Raw genomic sequence first — 20177 nt, 5'->3', positions numbered from 1 at the left:
AAAGGAAAGGAGGAAACATGGGAGAGATGATATGTAATTTTAGTTTGATACAAATAATATGTGTGACCCACATTAAAATAGTTATATTAATTAAACAATATTTGCATATTGTTATTGAATTGAACTATAATTGTGCTTAATAATTAGTAAACTTTACCTAAATCCCATAGTGAAAAGGCCCAATTACAATGTATCCCTCATTTTTCTTAAATTATGTGATTTTCTCTTTTTTTTCAAATTTTTGATACATTACTTACTACGCTGATACATCAGAATTTGGGTGTAAAATAATTAATGTTGTTGGGTTATTTATGGTAAGTAACGTAATTTAAGCTTTGTTGGTTGTTTCAATCAATTACCATGCTAATTAAGGCAAAGAATCCGTTAAAAAAAAGAAATAGATTTGACTATGAAGAAAAACTCAAAAACAGAGCATAAGTTCTAACAAAAAATTCAATCCAAATTACAAGTTTCATCAAGAGAATCAAGATGAATATTGTGATTATTCTCCTGTCAAGCACAACTATGGGTTCGGGTGAGCAAATAGAAGGATTTATAAAAGAGATTTTTTGACTACCAACCTTTCTCTTGAGTTGTGAAATGTGAAATACAGGGGGTATCTTGAGCTTATAAGCAACAAATTCAATTTTCTTAATGATCTGATATAGTCTATAGAATTTGGAAGCCAATTTGAGACTTTTCCTTATAGCCATGGATGTCTGCCTATAAGGTTGAAGTTTCAAGAATACCCAGTCTCCTTCTTCAAATTACCTCTCAGTTCTTCTCTTGTCAATTTTCTTTTTCATTCTATTTTGTGCCATAGCTAATTAAGGGAAATAATCATTAAAAATGTAACAGTTATGAAGATGAAGAAAAACTAAAAAAACAGAGTATAACTGCGAACAAAAAATTCAATCCAAAATTCAATTTTCATCAAACGAATTGAGATGAATATCGCTATACTACTGAGACATTCTGGAGTTTTGCAATCCGAGGTGAAGCACTAAAGCTTGATTCATGAGAATCTGATATATAAACAAGATGTATCAGAAATATTAACGTTTGATACATGAGAATCTGTTATAAAAACAAGATGTATCAGAATCATTAAAGCTTGATACATGAGAATATGATACAAAAACAAGATGTATCAGAAGCAGTATAGCTTGATACATGAGAATCTGATACAAAAAACAAGATGTATCAGAAGCAGTAAAGCTTGATACATGGGAATCTGATACATAAATAGCATGTATCAGAATCATTACATCTTAATATATGAGAATCTTATACATAAACAATATGTATTAGAAGCACTAAAGTTTGATACATGAGATTCTGATACATAAATAATATGTATCAGAAGCATTAAAGAATGATATATGAAAATCTGATACATAAACAAGATGTATCAGAAGAAAACAAGTTTGATACATGAGAATATGATACAAAAACAAGATGTATCAGAAGCAGTAAGGCTTGATAAATGAGAATGCGATACATAAACAAGATATTGCAGAAGCAGTCAAGTTTGATACATGAGAATATGATACATAAACTTTCATCTTATATTCGATTTTGATACATGAGCAAAACTTAAAAGTCTACTAAATTTTTGAATAGCCAAAAAAAAATATTTACTATTGGTGCAAAAACATAATTGTACATTCTACTACTATAAAATTCAAAAAAAAAAATAATCGACGTCCATCGGTTCTCCTTGACTAGGAGAGATGAAATCTCTCATAGATTTTTTTGGATCGTCATTTTCGCTAATATAACCATCCTTGGCCTTCCGAGAACCATAAATCCACAATAATGCGGCATATCTTGAACTAGAGAATTCGGCATGTAGTCGAGTAGTTGGAATAGAAATTTCATCACTAAGATATTCAGCAAAAATAGTCAGAAAAATACCACAATCCCTGCAAAAATATAAACACAATGTATCAGAAGCATTGACATGGAAAATGATTAAATACAACTTGAACTAGATGTATCAAAAGCAGTAAATCTTTAGAAAAAATGGCATTTAAAAAATTATAAATTTCAGAAATATTAAAGCTTGATACATGAGAATCTGTTATAAAAACACTATGTATCAGAAGCATTAAATCTTGATACATGAGAATCTGATACATAAACAAGATGTATCAGGAGGAAATCTTGATACATGAGAATCTAATACATAAATAAGATGTATCAGAAGCACTAAAGCTTGATACATAAGATTCTGATACATATGCAGGATGTATCAGAATCATTACATCTTGATACATGAGAATTTGATATATAAACAAGATGTATCAGAAGCACTAAAGCTTGATACATGAGAATTTGATACATAAATAAGATGTATCAGAAGCACTAAAGCTTGATACATGAGATTCTGATACATAAATAAGATGTATCAGAATCATTATATCTTGATACATTAGAATCTGATATATATAAACAAGATGTATCAGAAGCACTAAAGCTTGATACATGAGATTCTGATACATAAACAATATCATATTCTGATACATGAGAAGCACTAAAGCTTGATACATGAGATTCTGATACATAAACAAGATGTATCGGAATCATTATATCTTGATACATTAGAATCTGATATATAAACAAGATGTATTAGAAGCATCAAAGCTTGATACATGAGAATCTATACCTTGGGTAATGTAGGTCGAGAAATCTGGGATCCAATGATTAAGACTTTTCTACTTTTATATTTAAATTGCTTATTTTAAAACTATTTCCTCTTTAATTTTCGCATTTAGTGGGTTAGGCTGACTTATCTGATGCAAAAGAAAAAGTGCCATCACGCTCGGATTTTGAATTGTGACAAAATATCACTCAAAATTGTGTATGAAAACCTCAAGAAATACGTAAAAAAGAAGGTATATTTCACTCATATATTTTGGGTATGAAAACTATATAAAATCCATGTATATATCTTGCTTAAGACTAAGAATTTTGCTCACAATTTTTGTATATAAAAATTGTATAGAATTGATATGAAATATGTATGTCTTGCTCAAGAAAAGTCTATAGAATTAGGAAACCCTAATCTTTGTGTATATGTATGTCTTGCATCTTGAACGTATTTTTGTTAGTGGCTTGTATTTCAAATTTTCTGGTGTTCAAAAATTATTTTGGATAATTTTTTCAAATAATTTTATATAGTTCAACATATGTGATTGTGATTTTGATTGTGATTTGTGAGGTGCCTTTTTCCTCCACTGAAATCTAGTTTTTTTCATTTATTCATTGATGATTTTAATATTTGTAAGTGCCACCCACTTGATGAGGATATATAACAATGTGATGGATAAAATATTTGGCGTGAATGTGAAAGATGTATAACTTGTGGAGGGGACATTTAGAAGGAAAAAGAGTCGAGAATGGGTTGCGCACAATATTTAATATTTGTAAAATCTTGTTATGTTTGATAAACAGAGAAAATATACGTGAAGTATATTTCTTATTAAAATGGACTTTTGAAGCTCTGAACTTCTTTCTTAACAATTTGTTGTTCGATTTTTTTGAGGTCAAATTAAGAAAGCATAGAATTATCAATATTTGATACAAATAAGAAAGTATATAAATACAATTAATTGTTAGATAAATAAGCAATATTGCACAAATATAAGAGATATATAAATAAGTAATGTTAGACAATTATGGAATACACAATTGTTGGAGATATATAAATAATCAATTATATACAATTCCTATACATAAGAAAGAAACATAGATAAAATTAATTTTGTACAAAAATAGAATCCATATACTGATACAAATAAGAAAATATACAAATACAATTAACTGTTAGATAAATATGCAATATTGGACAAATATAAGAGATACGAATAAGTAATGTTGGACAATTGTTGAAAATACACAACTGTTGGAGATATACAAATAATCAATTATATATAATTTCTATAGATATACAAATAAGAAAAAAACACAAATACAATTTACTATGTACAAACAATATACAAATTCTGTAACACCCCATTTTTTTCGCCAAGACTCGAACCATTCTTTATGTGCGTGTAGGATCGAACTCAGTGATTTTTAGTTGTATATATGAGTTAGGATTAATTCCTAATTATTTGAAGTGTATTTGATGTGTTTTAGGGTCATAAGGGATCCCTAACACCAAGCCGAGTCTAAAGAATTTCTATCGGCTAAGTTTTTTGATGAGTCCGTATAAGGGTCAACTTCAAATAATCATATCTCCTAAAATATAAATAATTGGTGGCCCATAAACTATAAAATTAAAGGTATTTGAGTCTTCTTTCCAACGCCACCAAGTTTGTCTTATTTGGAGTTTGGTGTAAAAAGTTATGATCATTTTACTGGAGACGCTCTATCTTGGCAGAAGTCCGCGATGGATCCGCGACACGGAGAGGATACGGACTCCACTGCCTAAGACGAACGACACTCCCTTTATTTTTTTAGGGTATTTTTGTTCTATAATCCTTTGGAGAGTTATTCTAATGTACCTAAACTTGTAGAAATCACTTTTCCTCATTAAATACACTCTCATTCACTTCTAAACATCAACGCTCAAGAATTTTCAAGAAAGCATCAAGTTAGGGTTCTTTTTCAAAATTCTTCAACAAGGTAATTCCTTCATAGATTTAAAGCTTTCCAAATCAAACTTCTTCATCTATTCATGAATCGCTAAGAGAAATCTTAAATCCTAACCATAGGGTTTTCAAGAAAACAAGTCAAAGAATTTCAAGAAAGGGTCTCTTGATTGTTCTTCTTCAAATAAGATTTTTCATCAAGATTTATGGAGATTTTAAGGTATGTAACGCTAACCTAAAATATGGATTGAGTTCTTTCATATGCCCCATAGATGTGTTGGATAGAAATTGTGAAAGACTTGAACCCTCCATGAATGTTTTCTTGAATTTTCCTAAAACCCTAAAATACCTTTACATACTATTAATTGATTGATGATCTTCATGATTTGAATTCTTGAACAAATTACTTTTCACATGATACTTCATAAATTGTAGCCAAATTACTGTCCTGACATGATAGGACTTGATTGATTGTGGATCTATGATTGTTGATCCGTTCCTACTCTGGCAAGGTATGAACGGACGTGGAAACAACCTCGTCTTGTTGTATTATCACTGGCTCATAAGTGATAGTTGTCGGATAAGAGAAACTCTCATATAGGTTTTGATAGTACTCTGAGTCGGATTGGAATGGATTGGATTGGATTGTACATTACTGGTCTTGTCTAAATCATATTCTTGTTTAGACTTAGGACATCTTAATTGAATTGTTTCTTCTCCTGAGTTGACTGATTCTACCCTGATGCATGTTTCACTCTGCCATTTTACATACTCGTACATTCCATGTAGTGACGCCATTTGGCATGCATCGTTTCATGATGCAGAGACGGGTACTAGAGATCATCAACAGGCGCACCGTTGAGGATCTATTCGCTTCTAGCTAGTTGGTGAGTCCTCCCTGTTTTCGGAGGATACCGCAGTTATCTTTTCAGCTTTGAGTTAGTTTTCCTTTATTTGATTTGTGGTAGCCATGAACTTGTCATTGGCACCTCTTGGATTGTTGATAAAGGCTTCATAGACTAGAGCGTGGATGATGTTGATTTGTTCATTTTGACTAATTTCATTCTTACTAGTTGTTAAATTGGACATGTAGTTGGCCTTTGTCCTTATTTATGAATAGAATCCTTGTGAGTTGAGTCTTCCGCTGATAGAATGTGACTGAATAAGAGTGTGATTGGACCAAGTGGTTCGCTTGAAGGCCAGAAATGGTTTTCGAGTGCCGGTCACGTCTAGGGTACCCTCCCGGGACGTGACAAATTCATATACAACACTATCAAATAGGAAAATTTCATTTATACAAATATAACTCTATAGAATTATATACAAATTCATATATGACACTAATTAAACAATAATTTATGTATGAATGCGATTGTAAATTGATACAAACATATTTAAACTGTATAAACGATAAAAAGGAGAAATTAAAATTTTACAAATAACTCCAATTATTCAACAACATCTTCATCCTTCGATCCAAGAATCGACATCATTCACATCTTCACTTTTTAAATTCTGAAATTGTTGGAGCACAATTTGGAGAGAGAAAGCAAACTTTAAAATTTCAAGTTAGATATGAATAAGTGAAATTAGGAAAAAAATCAAAGAGCGGAGAGATGAGAGAAAATTGATTTTATGTATAAAAGGAAAGGAGGAAACATGGGAGAGATGATATGTAATTTTAGTTTGATACAAATAATATGTGTGACCCACATTAAAATAGTTATATTAATTAAACAATATTTGCATATTGTTATTGAATTGAACTATAATTGTGCTTAATAATTAGTAAACTTTACCTAAATCCCATAGTGAAAAGGCCCAATTACAATGTATCCCTCATTTTTCTTAAATTATGCGATTTTCTCTTTTTTTTCAAATTTTTGATACATTACTTACTACGCTGATACATCAGAATTTGGGTGTAAAATAATTAATGTTGTTGGGTTATTTATGGTAAGTAACGTAATTTAAGCTTTGTTGGTTGTTTCAATCAATTACCATGCTAATTAAGGCAAAGAATCCGTTAAAAAAAAGAAATAGATTTGACTATGAAGAAAAACTCAAAAACAGAGCATAAGTTCTAACAAAAAATTCAATCCAAATTACAAGTTTCATCAAGAGAATCAAGATGAATATTGTGATTATTCTCCTGTCAAGCACAACTATGGGTTCGGGTGAGCAAATAGAAGGATTTATAAAAGAGATTTTTTGACTACCAACCTTTCTCTTGAGTTGTGAAATGTGAAATACAGGGGGTATCTTGAGCTTATAAGCAACAAATTCAATTTTCTTAATGATCTGATATAGTCTATAGAATTTGGAAGCCAATTTGAGACTTTTCCTTATAGCCATGGATGTCTGCCTATAAGGTTGAAGTTTCAAGAATACCCAGTCTCCTTCTTCAAATTACCTCTCAGTTCTTCTCTTGTCAATTTTCTTTTTCATTCTATTTTGTGCCATAGCTAATTAAGGGAAATAATCATTAAAAATGTAACAGTTATGAAGATGAAGAAAAACTAAAAAAACAGAGTATAACTGCGAACAAAAAATTCAATCCAAAATTCAATTTTCATCAAACGAATTGAGATGAATATCGCTATACTACTGAGACATTCTGGAGTTTTGCAATCCGAGGTGAAGCACTAAAGCTTGATTCATGAGAATCTGATATATAAACAAGATGTATCAGAAATATTAACGTTTGATACATGAGAATCTGTTATAAAAACAAGATGTATCAGAATCATTAAAGCTTGATACATGAGAATATGATACAAAAACAAGATGTATCAGAAGCAGTATAGCTTGATACATGAGAATCTGATACAAAAAACAAGATGTATCAGAAGCAGTAAAGCTTGATACATGGGAATCTGATACATAAATAGCATGTATCAGAATCATTACATCTTAATATATGAGAATCTTATACATAAACAATATGTATTAGAAGCACTAAAGTTTGATACATGAGATTCTGATACATAAATAATATGTATCAGAAGCATTAAAGAATGATATATGAAAATCTGATACATAAACAAGATGTATCAGAAGAAAACAAGTTTGATACATGAGAATATGATACAAAAACAAGATGTATCAGAAGCAGTAAGGCTTGATAAATGAGAATGCGATACATAAACAAGATATTGCAGAAGCAGTCAAGTTTGATACATGAGAATATGATACATAAACTTTCATCTTATATTCGATTTTGATACATGAGCAAAACTTAAAAGTCTACTAAATTTTTGAATAGCCAAAAAAAAATATTTACTATTGGTGCAAAAACATAATTGTACATTCTACTACTATAAAATTCAAAAAAAAAAATAATCGACGTCCATCGGTTCTCCTTGACTAGGAGAGATGAAATCTCTCATAGATTTTTTTGGATCGTCATTTTCGCTAATATAACCATCCTTGGCCTTCCGAGAACCATAAATCCACAATAATGCGGCATATCTTGAACTAGAGAATTCGGCATGTAGTCGAGTAGTTGGAATAGAAATTTCATCACTAAGATATTCAGCAAAAATAGTCAGAAAAATACCACAATCCCTGCAAAAATATAAACACAATGTATCAGAAGCATTGACATGGAAAATGATTAAATACAACTTGAACTAGATGTATCAAAAGCAGTAAATCTTTAGAAAAAATGGCATTTAAAAAATTATAAATTTCAGAAATATTAAAGCTTGATACATGAGAATCTGTTATAAAAACACTATGTATCAGAAGCATTAAATCTTGATACATGAGAATCTGATACATAAACAAGATGTATCAGGAGGAAATCTTGATACATGAGAATCTAATACATAAATAAGATGTATCAGAAGCACTAAAGCTTGATACATAAGATTCTGATACATATGCAGGATGTATCAGAATCATTACATCTTGATACATGAGAATTTGATATATAAACAAGATGTATCAGAAGCACTAAAGCTTGATACATGAGAATTTGATACATAAATAAGATGTATCAGAAGCACTAAAGCTTGATACATGAGATTCTGATACATAAATAAGATGTATCAGAATCATTATATCTTGATACATTAGAATCTGATATATATAAACAAGATGTATCAGAAGCACTAAAGCTTGATACATGAGATTCTGATACATAAACAATATCATATTCTGATACATGAGAAGCACTAAAGCTTGATACATGAGATTCTGATACATAAACAAGATGTATCGGAATCATTATATCTTGATACATTAGAATCTGATATATAAACAAGATGTATTAGAAGCATCAAAGCTTGATACATGAGAATCTATACCTTGGGTAATGTAGGTCGAGAAATCTGGGATCCAATTTTCTACCCTTTTTTTGGGGGGGAGGGGGGTTTTCACATTTCTTTTGAAAGAAGAAGATACATCATTCTTGGACTTCTCCTTCTTAGAATTCTGCTTTGCCATATTTGATTAATCCTTTATTGATTCGGATCTGATTTGTGTCAAAGCATTTTCAACAACATTATGAAGACAATCAGTATTATGCATATCTAATTGGGTAATACCAATACTAAATAAAGGTGCATCATCCATATGTATCAGAAGTAAGAAGATAAAAAAAAAATTGAAATAGAATAACTGAAGATGAAGAAGAATGAAAATTACCTATAGAGTAAAAGGAAGTTGAGATTGAGTGGAGAGAGAACAAAATTTGAAATTCAAAATGGTAATTAACTACAGTGATTTGAGGGAGTGAAATTAGGAAGAGATGGAGTAAAAATAGGAAAGAAAATCTTGTCTTGGGTTTCAAGAGTGATGTATCCGGATGAAGGTGGGTTTTGAATATAAATAGGGATTTTTGAAATATTTTAGAATAATAGGAAATAATAGTAAATATACTAAGTAATGAAGTGTAGTTAAGTAATTTTTCCTAATAATTACATAGTAAATATTTATCATACCACGTAATTTTTCCTATAATAATAATGGGTCTTATTTGGTTATGGGGCGTAATTTTCCTTAGTATTAGTACTAAATCTAATCATAATGAATTATAGTTATATTGGGCCTTAAACTATTGAACCAAAGCCCATGAGAAGGCCCCATGTACAAAGCGACCCATTAACTGGCTATGAATTCCAGGAGTGTTAACTGGCCATAGCATATGGCAGATCCCTCACTATATTCATCAGTTCAATTTAGTTCTATCTTTTTTCATCATTTGCTAACATTAAAGCAGGGACCAAAGTATGAATTTGGCACAGTGATCACATATATATATATATATATATAATCAGCATAACTCGTAGGGGCGGATCTAGGGGGACAGCAAGAGTATTCATCCGAACCCCCTTGATAAAAAATTATATTGTATATAGATATAAAAAATTTAATGTGTATATATATATAGAGAGAGATTTTGAATTTCTCGAAAATAAGAGTATAAGTAGCTCAATAATTTTGGAGGTTCAAAATTTAAATTTCAAGTACTACTTTTTTATTTTATTAAACCCCTTAGTGAAATCTTGAATCCACCGCTTAACTCTGGCTCTCACATTGAAAACTATATAATCCTTTGGCAAATTTTCTATTCACTCGAAAATGAATAACATGTGTAGCCAAACTTTTAAAATCAACTTAATTTAAAAAGTATTTTTCAAAAAAAAGTACTTTAGTGAGAAGAAGTTTATGTTTGACCAATAAATATTTTAAAAAAACACTTTTGAGTAGTATTTAGATATGATCAAATTTTTAAAAAGTGTTTCTAAGTGTAGTTTTTCTCAAAAGTGTTTTTTTTTTAAATTGTAATTTTAGGAAAAACTATTTTTTTTTTGTGTCTTAAAGAATACCTTCTATTAATTCTCAGAAACACGTGGTTTCCCATGATTTCATAATGTACAGTATTGTATGGTATGGTATGTTATTGTACTGAACAATGTTTGGATATACTGTATGATTTGCTATTGTTTAATGATAATTTTGTTATTTGGTTTGATTGTATAGTAATGTATCGGATAAATTTATAAAAATGCCCTTAATTATTATAAATATCAAATTTATTATTTTATCAGTACTCGCATGTAATTCCTGTCTTCATTTCTTTCTTTAAAGAAGTAATGAATGATAATGTTGCAAACTTTATTCGAGTAAATATCATCTGTTGCTTTGACATTCATCGTTATATAATAACGACAATGGATAGTCATTTAATACCAATTTAATGAACAAGATTTGGGATTACTTCAGCTTGAAGCAGCATAAATATTTTATGTATCACGTTGTCGCTAATGGTATAGCGAATAACTACATAATATAATATAGTAATAGTTAAATTAAAATCTCAAAACATAATTAATAAAGTTAATTTAATAAAATGAACTCCTAACAAATTAAATAATATTTTTTAAAAAATATATGTCAAGAAAAATAATAATTTTCCTAAAATAATATTTTTCAAGAAAAATTTGCCTTCATACAGACACAACCTTAATGTTATGATATCTGATTATCTCAAATTCATGAAAATGTCTTTATAATTTGCAGTACAAAGCTGATAACTAAGATTAACCAAAGAAATTGATCCGTCAGATTCAAACTACCACTAGAGAATCAGACTATCAATATACATTGTCTCAACTCTCAATAGAGGGGAAAGTAATGAACCAAATCAAAGAAGGTACTAACTTGAAAATTAATCGAAAATGGTGTTTCTGTTTCATGTTCAAGAAAGAAAGAAATGATAAATCAATACTACACAGATGCCTGTTCGCCGGAAGAAGGGAGGAAATCCAAAATATACCTGCGGTTGCTGATGATTTGTCGTCGGTGTTACGACCCGGATTCGGATGTGATGGCACTCGCCTAACTCACCAAGGCAAGTCAGCCTAAGAGTTTGAACAATTCTAAGTAAGCAAAAATGAAAGCGGAAATATAAATTCTAAACTACTCAAGATCTGGTATCATATGTACAAGCCACTATTTCAATAGAAATGAAAAAGATACAAATCTATATGTCTCAGTCGTCAAGTAGAACAAAACATAAAGTAAATGGACGACGAGGGTCTGTCGAAGAAGACAAACTGCTACCTCTCACACGTCCAGAAGCTCGGCCTGACCAAAGAAGTACTAAGAACAGGAGGTACCGGACTCAAATACTACATAAATGTAGAAGCAAGGGGTGAGCACCAACAACACGGTACTCAACAAAATAAAAACTAAACCCAAAATAAAGTAATGCAGAACATAGGTATTCCTGATATCCCAACCACAATCCTCCATAACTAGACACCTGCACTCAGACAACCCAATCTATACAGTATATATCACAATTATACCAGAAGACTAGGAAGTTCACAAATAGAAAATTTCTCACCACAATACTCAGGCAAACACATGAAAATCTCAAATCATGATCAATCACAAGATGAAATCGATGCAAATGCAATGTCAAATATCGTGATGCATATCTGTCCTACGATACACATCCATTGATCACCTCAGATCGGAACCCATGGGGGCTTCACATAGACTATGTATCCATCAAAAAAGACCTCGATCAATATCTGTCGGAAGAGACCTCAGCCATAATATCCGCCAGAAAAGACCTCGACCGCCGGACGAAACCTCAACAAATCTCCTCGACCAATAGAAACCTCGGTCTCAATATCCAGTACCTCACTCATATCATTTCTCAGCCATCACAGAAATAACATATGCACAAGTAATGAGTGAAACAAGATAAATATTCACATAAGATGTCATATAATCCACAATCACACAATAGATCAATGCCTCATAATTCACAACACTTATACAATTACCTCTATTCGAATTCAACTATCACACTTCAACTCATATAATTCAATTCAAGCTAATGACCAAAACACACCATAATCCCCTCACATAGAAAAATACAAGGCTCAATATACTTAACAAAGGTCAGAATTTCACTTTTCTTAGTCAAAAGTCACGAACAATCCGAACTCAAAGGTTTTCCCCTCCGACGATACTCCAAATCACCATAATCTAATCAAATATAGATTCACAATCACATTTTGAAACTATTGACACTAAATCAAGCAATTTGGGTAAAAAAGATTAAATGGTCAAAAAATTTATATCGAACTCGAAATCTAATTATTTTTAGCTGAAAATGTTCCTCAAGTAATCAGAAATCTACTTGTGAAATCTGTTTCAAAAATGGAGTTAAAATAAATTAAAAATTATTAGAAAATTAAATTTGCATTATTCTTGAAAACCCCCAATTCCTCCAACTCAAAATCACCAATTTCATGTTTAAAAATCCAAATAAGTAATGGATAATCAAAAAAATAGGTTAGAATAGCTTACCCAATGTTTTTCCCTCAAGAAATCCCTTCCAAATCGTCTATCCAAAACTTGAAAATTCAAAAATAATGGACAATGGCTTAAACCCCGACTAAACACTATTCAGATAACCTTTGTTCTCCGGGAATGTAGATAACTTACTCCGTGAATGTGGAGACAACAGAGACCTCACTCTGCAAACGCGGAGAAGGAATCCAGTACACTCCACGAATGCAGAAAAGGAATCCAGTACACTCCACGAACGCGGACTTTCCTCCGTATACGCGAAGAAGGAAAACATTACCCTCCATGAACGTTGATAAGGCATCGTGAATGCGGAGAAGGAATTGTCAGGCACCAGATAACAAATTTTTGGCAAGTCTCAAAGTCACATAATAGACCCTCGGGATTTGTTCGGAACCCCGTATACACAAACCATATATACAATCCTACTAAATTCGATGTTTTGGACTCAATGGAACTATTGAAATTAGAATTCGAGGCCTTCTCGACCTATAATCCGATAAGTCACAACTAAACTAGTTTTTGCACTTAAAATATCTAAAATAGCCTCGGGACCTCTAAAAATTATAACGACGTCATTTATAGCGTTAGAATCACCTTCCGAAATTATTGAAACTATCATAAATCCAATCCGAGCACCCGAACCTCAAATATTGACCAAAGTCAAACTTAGATCAAACTTTAACTGAATTTTCAACTTCGGACCTAAATTCCACATTTTAACTCCAAATATGATTCTAACTACTCTCTTAGACCAATTTTCCGATGCTGGAGCTGATGAAATTGATGAAATTTTATTCCGAACTCAAAACTCTAAATGAATCTGAAACTCAAATTTTGACAACTTATGCCTTTGAAATCCATTTTCAAGCAAAATCTCAACTTTTCACAAGATTTTCAAAAATTAACTTTCAGAGCCAACCAAAAGTGACTCAGTAAAATAAACAGGAGGGATAAAATGGTAATTTTTATCAAAAATATCAAAAATAACCTTCAAGGTCATTAATCCACTACTAAAAACCATGTTCGTCCTCGAACATAAAGTAAGGGACATACCTGGAGTCTCAAAAAGATGGAGGTAACGGGCCTGCATGTCTGACTTTAACACCCAAGTAGCCTCCCCCATGGACCGATGCCTCCCCTGGACCTTCACCAAAGCTATCTCTTTAGTCCTCAATTTCTTGACCTACCTGTCTAAAATAGCCACAGGCTCCTCCTCATATGTTAAATATGGGCTCAACTCCACCCAATCAAGGGAAATCACATGAGACTCATCTGGAATATAGAGTCGTAGCATCGAGACATAAAATATTGGATGTATAGAAGATAGACTAGGTGGCAAGGTAAGTCTATAGGCCACCCCTCCCACTCGATCTAAGATCTTAAAAGGGCCAATAAACCTAGGGATGATCTTGCCCTTCTTTCTGAACCCCATGACACCCTTCAAGGGTGAAACCCTCAACCATACTTAATCCCCGACCATGAATACCAAAGGTCAAACTCGTCTGTCAACATAGCTCTTCTGGCTACTCTGAGCTATCAACAACCTACCTTGAATCAGCAGAAGTCGCTCCATGGCATCTCAAACCAAATTGGGTCTAGGCTATCCACCGCCACAGAATCAAACCATTCTATGGGCGATCTACATCTTCGGCCATACAAGGCCTCAAAAAGAGCCATCTGGATGCTATAATGGTAACTGTTGTTGTAAGCAAACTCTGTCAGAGGTAAGTGCTAATCCCACCGAGCACCAAAATCAATCACACATGCCCGTAACATATCCTTAAGTACCTGAATAGTCCTTTCAGAATGTTCATCCATTTGAGGGTGGAATGCAATACTTAGGGCTAATCGGGTACCCAATCTATGCTACACAGCCACCCAGAAGTGAGTTGTGAACAATGAGCCCTGATCTGATATGATGGAAACATGAATCCCATGAAGCCTAACAATCTGACTAATATAGAGCTGAGCGAACCTATTCGTCATGAAATTAACCTTAACTAGAATGAAATGAGCTAATTTGGTCAATTTGTCAACCACAACCCAAATGGAATCAAAACCTCCTACGGTATTAGGCAAACCTACCATCAAATCCATCATGATCCTCTCCCACTTCTAAGTGGGAATGGGCATCCCCTGAAACTCACCCCTTGGCCTCTAGTGCTCACACTTAACCTGATGGCATGTCAAACACTTGGACACAAACTCACGCTATTTTCTTTATACCACACCACTGACAGTATTGACTCAAGTCATGGTATATCTTTGTTGTGCCCGAATGAATAGAATATCGAGTACAATGGGCCTCCTCAAGTATCAATCTGACCAACTCAACCACCTTGGGCACAGAAATATGACTCCCAATCCTCAAAATACCCTCAGAATTAAGCACTGCCTCCTTGGCTTCACCTCTTGTCACCTTATCTCGAATGAGGCACAACTTCTCATCCTCAAACTATCTCTCTCGGATCTTATCCATCAAAGAAGAGCAGACCTCTATAAAAGAAAACACTTGGCCCTCATCCGAAAACTGCAATCTCACCAACCCATTGGCCAATCTCTGAACATCTCTACCCAAGGATCGCTCATCAAATCAAATAGCTGCAAGACTTCCCATACTAGAAGTCTTCTTATTCAATGCATCATCCACCACTTGGTCTTCCCGGGGTGATATAGAATAGTCAAATCATAATCCTTCATAAAGCCAACCTATCTCCTTTGCCACAAATTTAAGTCTCGCTGGCTGAAGATGTATTGTAGACTTTGGTGATCAGTGAATATCTCACAATGAACTCTATACAAATAATGCCGCTATAAAATCAAAACAAAGATAGCTGTGCCAACTTTAAATCATGGGTGGGATAGTTTTTTTCAGGAGCCTTCAATTACCTCGAAGCATAGGCAATCACTTTCCCCTTTTGCATCAACACTCCACCTAAGCCCACTCCCAATGCATCACAATACACGGTGGAGTCAACACCCTCTTTAGGTAAGGTCAACACAGGTGCAACAATCAATAATACTTTGAGATTTTGGAGGTTCTCCTCACACTCATTCAACCAATAAAATACCACATTCTTCTGAGTGAGCCTGGTTAATGGAGTTGCTATCGTATAGAACCCCTGAACAAAATGGCGATAATACCCAGCCAAACCTATAAAACTATGAATCTTTATAACTGAGGTCGGCCTAGTCCATCCTCAAACTGCCTCGATCTTAGCCGAATCGACTATAATGCACTCCTTGGACAGAATATGCCATAAGAATGCCACTGAACTCAACCAAAACTCACACTTGGAGAACTTGGCATAAAGCTTCTCTTTTATAAGCCTTTGGAGCATAATCCTCAAGTGTTGCACATGATCTGCCTCAGTCTTGGAGTAAACCAAGATATCATCAATGAAGACAATCATAAATGAATCTAGATACATACGAAACACCCTATTCATCAACTCTATAAATGATTTTGGGGCGTTAGTTAGCCCAAAACACATAACAAGAAACTCATAGTAGCCATATCTGATCCGAAAAGCCGTCCTATGAATATTAGAAGGTCGAATCCTCAACTGATGATACTCGAATCTCAAATCAATCTTGGGGAATAAGGACGCTCTGTGGATCTGATCAAACAAATCATCGATACGGGGAAAATGGTACTTGTTCTTAATAGTCACCTTGTTCAACTGTCTATAGTCGATACACATCCTCATAGACCCGTCCTTCTTCTTCATAAATAACACCAGAACCCCAAGGAAAAACACTAGGGCGAATAAACCCCTTACTCTATAGATCCTGAAACTGCTCCTTTAGCTCCTTCAACTCAGCTGGAGTCATGCAATAAGGAGAAATAGAAATGGGTGTAGTGTTCGGCTCGAGGTCAATAGCAAAGTCAATATCCCTGTCAGGTGGGACCCTTGGAAGATCAGTAGGAAATACATTCATAAACTCTCGAACCACAAGAATAGACTCTATAAAAGGAGGCTCAACATCAATATCACAAATAAATGCCTAGTATGCTAAACAACCCTTATCGATCAATCGCTAGGCTTAAATACAAGAAATAACCTTACTATGATAGGAACCACTCAAACCCTTCTACTCTATCCCCGGCCTACCTGGCATAGCTAATGTCACCATCTTGGTATAATAATCAAGAATGGCATGATATAGAGATAACCAATTCATACCCAAAATAATGTTGAAGTCCACCATATCAAAGATAATTATGTCCACCCACATCTCATAAATCACCAAAGACACAAGACAAAATGGTACACCCGATCCACTACTAAGGGCTCTCCTACTAGGTATATACATACACATGCACAAACATACGATCACATAGCAAGTCAAACCCAGAAGAGAAATATATTAACACATACGAATAAGTGGAGCCAAGATCAAATAAAACAGATAAAGGGCGATGACAAACCAGAATAATAACTGTGATGACTACATCAGAGGACTTAGCCTCGGGTCTACCCGGATAAGCATAACAATGAGCTCTCCTTCTGCCACCTATTTGGGAAACTCCTCTACCACCCTATTGTGCTAGGGAATCACTCACTCCACTACCTCTAGTACGACCACCTCTATCAAACTGACCCTTACCACAACCCCGGGTTGGTGGAGCTGAACCTCTGACTGGTGGCATTAGACCCTTGACAAAGTACAGTACAAACCAAAATTAGTCTGCATAGGGCACTTCCAAACCATATGATTTGGGTATCCATACCCAAAACATGATCTCAAAATAGACAGCTGCTGCGAAGAAATATGAGGGATACTGTAACCACTCTGACCCGCAGGCCTACGCTATCAACCAGATGAACTCTGACCCAAACTGTGTGAACCACGATAACCCTGTCCTTCCTCAAATACTGGCATAGAGGCATGAACCGGCCGTCTGCACTGAAATAAACCACCTCCTCTATAATAGCCTCTACCTCCAGAAGAGGTACCCAAAAACTGACCAGAAGCACGAGCCCTCTTGGGGTCCCCGAACTTCTCCTTCTCCATCAACTCTGCCTCTTTGGTGGCACTAACCACTGACTGAAAAAGGCTCTATCTCTAGATATCCAGAATACTGACTGCCTAATAGAATAAGTCCAACCTCTCACAAAATAGCGAACCCTTTCAATCTCATCAAGGATTTTGATAGCGGTGGCATGTCTGGATAGGTAACGTACATGAACCTCATACTCTGAAATGGACATCCCATCCTATCTTAGGCTCTCACACCTAAGGCGACTCTCCTCCCTCACACTCCAAGGGACGACATGATCATAAAAGCACTGGTGAATACCTCCGAAGTAACTAGAGGAGATCCAATTGGTAAATATGTCCTCCACCACTCTCTAGCCAGCCCACGAAGCTGAAGAGTAACATATTGAATACCATGGGACTCATCCAACCCAATTATCTCAAGCAACTCTATGCAAGTGGTCAATAACTCATATGCATCCTTAGTCTTCCCATCTTGGAACTGAGGTGGGTCTATCTTTTTGAACTTTTCATAACAACGTTGCTCATCCTTAGTCAATGCAGCTACTGGTGCATCATGAACCTCGACTACTAGGGCTGGAGGAACATCATTTTTAGGGACTACTAGCATTTGTCCCGCCTGTCCCTGTGCTTTAAGAGCCTCTTGCTGGTTTGGAACCTAGACCCTCACTTGGGTCTGCGATGTACCAGGTGTGTCCTCTACACTACTAGTCTATGTCATAGTCTCAAGTATGCCCAACACCCTTAATAAAGTGTCTTGTAGTAATAGTGCTGTCGCATACTCAAGAGGAACTTGCTCCCCTTTGGCCTCTATCGCCGGCTTAGGGGAAATGCCCCTATCATAATTCCTGGCTGGTGCCGCTCCTTGGCCCTGGATCCTACCTCAGCCTCTGGCTCTGCCTCTACCTCTACCTCGAGCTGGGGTCTCAATAGCAATCTCGGGGGATGGATCCCCTCGTACAGTAGAAGTTGATGCTCAATACATAGCCATCTACTAAAAGAACATGCGATAACTCAACACTTATACAAGAACACACACTCGACAGAATTAAAAGAAGTAAAAAGAGAATTTCTTAAAAGTCTTCATAACCCATCGAAGATAAGTAACAAACGTCTCCGCACCAATCCTCAACACTCTACAAGACTGGGCTTGTACACATGTGAGATCTATGAACCTGTGGCTCTGATACTAAATTATCATGACCTGAATTCGGGTGTGATAACACTCGCCTAACCCACTAAGGCAAGTCAGCCTAAGAGTCTAAACAATTCTATGTAAGCGAAAGTGAAAGAGGAAATATAAGGTTTAATGTGACATAAATAAGGATAAGCAAAAATATAAATTCTAAACTACCCAATACTTGGTGTCACATGTACAAGCCATAATTTCAACAAAAATTAAAAAGATACAAATCTATATGTTTCAGTCATCAAGTAGAACAAAACAAAAGTAAATGGACAACGAGGGTCTGTCGAAGAAGACAAGCTGCTACTTATCACGCGTCTAGAAGCTCGGCCTGAACAAAGAAAAACAAAGAGCAAGAGGTGTCGGGCTCAGATCCTGCATAAATATAGAAGTAAGGGGTGAACACTAACAACACGGTACTCAGCAAAATAGAAACTAAATCCTAAGTAAAGTAATATGGAACACAAGTACTCCTGACATCCCAACCACAATCCTCCATAACTAGACACCTGCACTCATACAATCTAATCTATAAAGTTTATATCATAACTATACTAGAATACTAGGCAATACACAAATAGAAAGTACAAATAGGTTATCACCATAATACTCAGGAAAACACATGAAAATTTCAAATTATGATCAATCACAGGATGAAATAGATGCAAATGCAATATCAAATATCGTGATCCATGTCTGTCCTACTATACACATCCGATGATCACCTCAGATTTAAACCTATGAGGGCGTCATAAAGATGATGTATTCACTGGAAAAGACCTCAACTAATATCTATCGGAAGAGACCTCAGCCATAATATCTGCCAGAAAAGACCTCGACTGCCAGAAGAAACCTCGGAAAATCACCTCAATCGATTGAAAATTTGGTCCCAATATCCAGTACTCACTCATATCATTTTTCAGTCACCACAAATATAACATATGCATAAGTAATGAGTGAAATAAGATAAATATTCACATAAGATGCCATATAATCCACAATTACATAATAGATCAAAGCCGCGTAATTCATAACACTTATACAATTATCCC

Source organism: Solanum dulcamara, chromosome 5 (assembly GCF_947179165.1).
Source record: "Solanum dulcamara chromosome 5, daSolDulc1.2, whole genome shotgun sequence".
Lineage (NCBI taxonomy): Eukaryota > Viridiplantae > Streptophyta > Magnoliopsida > Solanales > Solanaceae > Solanum > Solanum dulcamara.
Note: the sequence above shows the minus strand (reverse complement) of the source record.